The sequence below is a fragment of the Teleopsis dalmanni genome, chromosome 2 (genome assembly GCF_002237135.1).
Source record: "Teleopsis dalmanni isolate 2A chromosome 2, ASM223713v2, whole genome shotgun sequence".
Classification (NCBI taxonomy): Eukaryota; Metazoa; Arthropoda; class Insecta; order Diptera; family Diopsidae; genus Teleopsis; species Teleopsis dalmanni.
Window position 1 is genome coordinate 3,019,365 of NC_051847.1, and position 6,582 is coordinate 3,025,946.

A 6,582-nucleotide genomic window follows, 5' to 3' on the forward strand; every position below is an offset into this window, starting at 1 on the left:
AACTTAGACATTTTTAAGTTATTTTCTTAGAAATTTCTTAGAAATACTATTTATTAAATTATATGATTTTTTGAATCAAGTATTTATAATTTTGTCTTATAATCTTTTGTCTTAAAGTCTTTTGACTTTTAATAAAAACGCCTGTCGATACTTTAAACACTGCGTTACTTGCACTTGATTTTATTTTCAACCTAAATATGAACAGTCTGCGATACATTTCGAAACTTCATGGCTTTTATAGTAGACTCAGTTGCAATTTTACGCAACTCAATACAATGCGCGATAACAATAATGCAAAGGCTTATCAGGCGGGTATAGCTGAATATGTGGCAAGGTTATTTCCGTATATACTGACGAGTAAGTAATTATTTTGTATATATAAATCGTAACAAGAAGCAATAATTCACTTCCGAATTTTGTATGAGCCAACTAGACAGGGTGTTTAAATAGCACATTCGGAATAACTGAATAATCTGGATATACCGCAAGAATTATACAAATAATTATTTATATATTTTCGATATAGAATAGCCTAATATAATATGGAAATGCACGCAATTTGGCCCCTCTAAAATAACAAAATAACGATCTTGTTAATATGCTGCAATTATTAGCATGGATCTTATGGTGGGATAGTGACGAGTTACTTTCGGTTGTGTAACCACATCAATTCTCTTCGAGAAGTCTTACCACTGCTTGTACAAAGTTGGTTTAATATGTTATGGACTTAATTTCTAAAGACTTTCACTAAATTGTGAAATCTTCCCTTTTAGAGATTCTTAGCCTTTATTAAACGTTCGAAATACCTTTAAACTCTACGAGATTTGCACGATGACACGTTTGATCATCAGAGACCTTAATGAATCTCTAGTATAGCTGTGATAACCTAGTCAAAATTATAAAACGTTTTATTATTGACGTTGACTGTTTTTGTCGATTATAATGCTTCTTATCACGAAAAGAACCAGAATGGTTCGAACAGTAATTAAGAAACAACAACAAACATTCGATTAATTTATTGAAGTTTAGCTGACCATACTACGCTGTTTCGAGTATTGACAAATACTCATTATCAGTGATCTAAGGAAATATTAAAGTGGTCATTATTAAAAATTAGAAGATTCTTAAATAACAAAGAGGTACATATATTTTAAAAATGTCATTGATCACATTGAACAAGCTTTCGTGATTAAAAAATATTTTTACTCGGGCAACTACAACTTTTTATAAAAACTACTGTGCAAGGAAGTGTATTCTATAAATAATAACAGTGCAGTTTTTTGTCCACTGTATAAATATTTTTATGTGTATTATTATTATCATTATTATTATATAACATTTATATCTATATCCAATTTATTTTTGAATACAGTTATATTTTTTAAATTTAAAAATAAATTGCGTTTTATTATTGTTAGAAGAAATAATGATGAATCGTGACATCTCAAATCTACTGACTTATTCTAACCTAAGCTAAACTAGGCTTATTAGTGACAATTGGTACTAGAACGGGCCATTAGTTGAGGACAGTAGTATGGTTTAATACCTCTTAGCTTAAGACTGCAGACTTCTTTCGAGCAAATAAGAGAAGATAACCTTTTCGCTGAATTTTACAGACTATGAGTATGTCCCCGAGTCTTTTAACCCATGTTTAAATTATAGTAGTTAACAGAAGAATGACAAACTATGAAGCTAGTTATTAATCAAAGAACATATATGTATCTTTAAATTGAGAAAATTAGCAGCATTTTTATAATCAACCGGAATAAACTGCTTGGATGATCTTAGGACTTTAATTATTATGGGAAATATGTGTACGGAATTTACATCATAACCCCGTTGTTACATTACGACACTTCAGAAATTTATATGTTTAAGAATGTCTTTCAGTTGTAATATTAATGTATCAACTAACCCATTTTTTTTGAGTTTATACCTTTTCTACATACTGATATTATATTCGATTTTAGATTATTACTTCGTATTAATTTTAATATTCATTTTACTTCCGTTCTTCATGTGCAGGTAGCCTGTTAATTTAAAAATCAATTCCGTAGATCCGTTTACTCCTTCACTCCTTTCCCTTTCCCATTCCCATAAGGTGTCGTTATAATTAGTTCCTTTCCTAAGTAAAACATCACATCTGTGACTGCGTGTGTCAGACGTTCGCGCTACGCGATGCTTCCTTATTTAGTCATATCCCTTATCCTTCACTCTCGCTACCAGTTACTCGAAATCGTCCTGCCATACAAAATTCTTCTTCCCACGCAAAATGAAAATATTAATATTTATTTACATACACAATAAAATACCACAATATCCATTTCCTTTTCGAATTCGCTTATCCTTTTGTGTGTGAGTATATCCTTCAGACAGCGTTTTTTTTAACCATACGTTATCGTGAATATTTAAAAATAGAGTTCCACTTGTTCGCTTCAAATTCAATAAAAAATTCCCACACATTCTTCGAAATCCCTATCCCATGTTGTTGTTTTATTTGGTATTCTTTTATATCCATTGTTGTTGTTTGTGTTGCACTTGTTCTGCGTGATCCTTGTGTGGATCTTTCCTTTCATTATTTTTGCTTTAAGTTCACTAGGATACTTTTTACTTAACGTTTTCGTTGTTGTTGTTGTTGTTGTTGTTGTTGTTGTGTTCTACACTATTGCCGTCATTATTGATTTTGATACGGTTTATCGCTTATTTGGCGTTTCCAATTCCTTTTCATTATTCTATCTGAAGGATTTCATTTGTGTTGCTTCTGATAGTTCTCAGGATATGCGCGTAGCTGTGATTTTTTATGTGAATGGACTTAATTGTCTTAATGAAACAAGTGCATTGCTTGTTTTTTGTCTGTGGGAGAATTTTTGTTAACGGAATATTTTAAAGATGTCCTTTTTGAGACTGTGTTCTTGAGATATTTTATTAGACGTATTAGTTATTATTATATTGACAAAAATAAGTTCTTGTTTTGTGGTTTATCGAAAGTTTATTGTAACTTGCAGTTATAAAAAATTTTGAGACTTTCTTAGAAATGAAAACTAACTAAGTCATTCTTGAAATATAATGGATTTTGATATTTCTTTAGGGTTCATATTAAAAATGGTCAGGTATTAGATGACTACTTTATTTTTGGTTTTTGGTAGAAACGAAGGTAGCAAGTCTTAAGAAAGATATCTGAAAAAATATGTACATGTCAAGTTTTGATGGACACTCTGCGAGATGCGAGTGTTACAGTGACAAGCCTATAACAGGATTGGTTAGAACTTCAACATAATTTTTCATAAAATTTACAAAATATATGTGTAGTTCTTGTAAATTCCGTATTGTATTTTTTGAAAACTTACAGTTCAGCAAGCTTTTATTCCGAACAGTCAAGTTACGATGTGAGTTACAAGTGGTCGTTAGTTGTTGGTAAAGAGTGGCTCCAAGACATAACCCCGGCTGTTCTTGGCATTCCTAATCTTTAAAACCAAAATTTATGTTTCATCTGAACATTTAATACTCATCAACCACTGCAATTCAAAAAAAAAAATCAAATAAATTCGAGTTTATTATTATAATAAATTGCAAATTTGCTTTGCGATCCCAAATAAATAAATTCCCACAACAAAATTTTTTCCAAAAAGTCTCACGCTGTTAAAAAAAAATTCTCCCACACAAGTGGAAATATATACCAGCAAGGAAGCAAACAAAATCCTTTTCTATACAACAATCAAATATATTCAAATCGACGTACCTGTTCAGTGTTGAAAAGATACGAATGCATTATTTGAGATATGTGATTTAAAATAAATAGACCTTATGCAATCACTCAATCTTACTCATACTTACTCATACTCATGTTAAACTCTTGAATGGATATTGATTTATTAGGCCGAAGTGAAGATATGGATCAGTATTTTACGAACCAAATTATTGAAATTTGTTTTAAATTATAAAAGTTAAAATTATATACCTAACAAATTTAATTATTATTTTTTGAGTTTTACTTTCAAATACTACGAGTAATATGAGTTAGAACTTGATTTTTTTTTTCAATGATAACTGTTATAGTCCCTGATTTTAATACCACGAACAAATATGAATGGCTTAACTATTCATATCCCATAAATATGAGAAATTGATGAAATGAATCCTTGATTCACCTTTAACAGGTTGTTAAAGACAATATTAGAAATGCGAGTGCAATTCAAACTCACTGGAATTTAGTTCCAGAAATGCGAGGCCTGCAAAAACGATATGGACTTACTGAAGTAACTTAAAGACCAAAAACGAACTTATTAAACCATGAATTGAAATCTTCAATTTCAGTACATGTTCTTTTTGCTCCTTACATTCACATTAATTAATACCAAAACTCAATCCTTGTATTTCTACTACTTTTCGCATCTTTTTCGAGTATGTATACACATTCAGAACCACAAAAGTAAAATTTTGTGCTTCTGAATATATTAATATAAAAATATCGTTATATATTAAGAACATTCTAAAATGAATATGACAGATTGCGATACTTAAATTTAAAAAGAGGGAAATCCTAAAAATAATATACGCATGACACAGATAACCCTTCATTTTCCTTTCTTAAAGAAATTCTAAATATACTTCTCAAATTGGTATTAAATTGGTTCTTAAATTGGTATAAAAATTAGAAAGATGAGAATGTGTATTTTTCATATTTTTTAAATAAAAGAAATCAAAACGGAAACATCTGTAGTAGTTTTTGATTTCCAATTTATTACCTACAAATGAAGAATCCTTGAAGATTCTAATTGAGTTTAAATGATTATCATGTTATTTTTTTTGAGAAATCAAACAATTTTTCAAACGACAACAGTTACACACTTACGAAAAGGGCTGTCTGCGGAAGTGGCATATTATTTCCGTTTATACTTTTCCTTTTTTCTGGATGATACGCTGAACATCAGTTTTCACGCAATATGGTTGCATTTGGTGTGGCGTCATATGTGCGTATCCTGCTAAGCGTGAACCCAAGGCACAGAGATTTTCCTTTCAATTGGTCAGCAATTTTAACTGTAAAGGAGTGAAAGTTTTTTCAACCAAATGGTTTTTTCATTTTTTAGTTAAATAGAAAACATTTGGGCGTGGTGTGAAAACTGATTTTTTCTTAATCTTCCTTAATTTTAATTTATTTTTAAATGTCTGTTATTGATTTATGAGAAAAGTTTGATTTTATTTTTTTTATTACAGGAACGTATATTTACTTTTATTATGCATTATGTAGTATTATTATTATCTTCATATTTTGAAAATATTGGAAAACATTATAATCCACCTCGAAAAATCATACCTAAAAGTAAGTTGTGAATATTAGAAATCTTACTTGCCCTCTAGAATTTTTCGTGTTCTTCTAACAACTCCCAGACTCAATGAAAATGGGTCAAAAAAAGAAGAAGAAAGGAATATTAGACTAGATTATGCTGGCAGACCAAAAAGGCCACGCAGTGACCATTAAGGTCCATTACGATACCAGATCAGTGGTTTATTTTAGTGATTGTGTGCATCACTTAGGATGTTTTATTAGCGAATTTTATTAGGATTTCAACAGAAACCTCAGGTATGTGCTCAAATTCTCGAGAGAGCCGGACAATTATACAGCAAATGCTATAGAGTTTCCTTTGCATTCGGTTCGTTGCATTTCCTACAAGCATCGCTGTTAATTAGGTTTAGTTTGTGGGTATGTGATGCGACCAGACAGTGACCTATCAATAAAGAAATATTAAGTACTATTTTAAATTGGGTTAAAGGAGCACAAAAACGCACTAAATGGTAAAAAAAGTATATGGGAACGTGTGCGTAATTTCATCCTGAGATCTGGCTTGTTAACGAGGTATCACCTTTTGAGTTCCACACCATTGACTGTTGCTTTATTGTAGAACCAACCTTCCATTTTCATATTTTTAAATTTCGCTCAATGATATGAGCGAAAAGAACATGATTTCCATAATTCGCAAAACAATTAGTCTTCAGTCAAATAAATAAAAATCGAATATATAAAATATATATTAAAAAGATTTATTCATTTACAATAGAATTTATATTAACTAAAATTTATGACATTTCTTTTATTACATTTTCATTGTTTTATGATATTAAGTTTATTACAAATTTTTCAAATATTTCTTTTTTCATTAATTAAAAAAAATTATATATATAATTATACACAACATAAATTATTTTTAGTTTTAACATAAAGGAATAAATAAAATAATTATAAATTTAATCTTATATATTTAATAAAATGCTGTTATTATTTCATAATTACAGGAGAAATAGATTGGAAAACAATATAAAATGTAACAGTTCTATTATAATTTGTACAAATAAATCAATTACTGAATATGAAAAATAATAATTAAATTTAATAGTTACTAAACTGTGATTATAGATTCAAAACAATTTATTAAATATTGTTAATAGTTGGTATGTCTTATCAAAAATTTGAAACAACATTTTTGTAAATTTAAAAAAACTAATTTTCTACTAATTATAATTGTAATTATTTTATGCATAAACAATTCATTAAACTTTTTACTAACAATGTTGTGCGTTTAATTT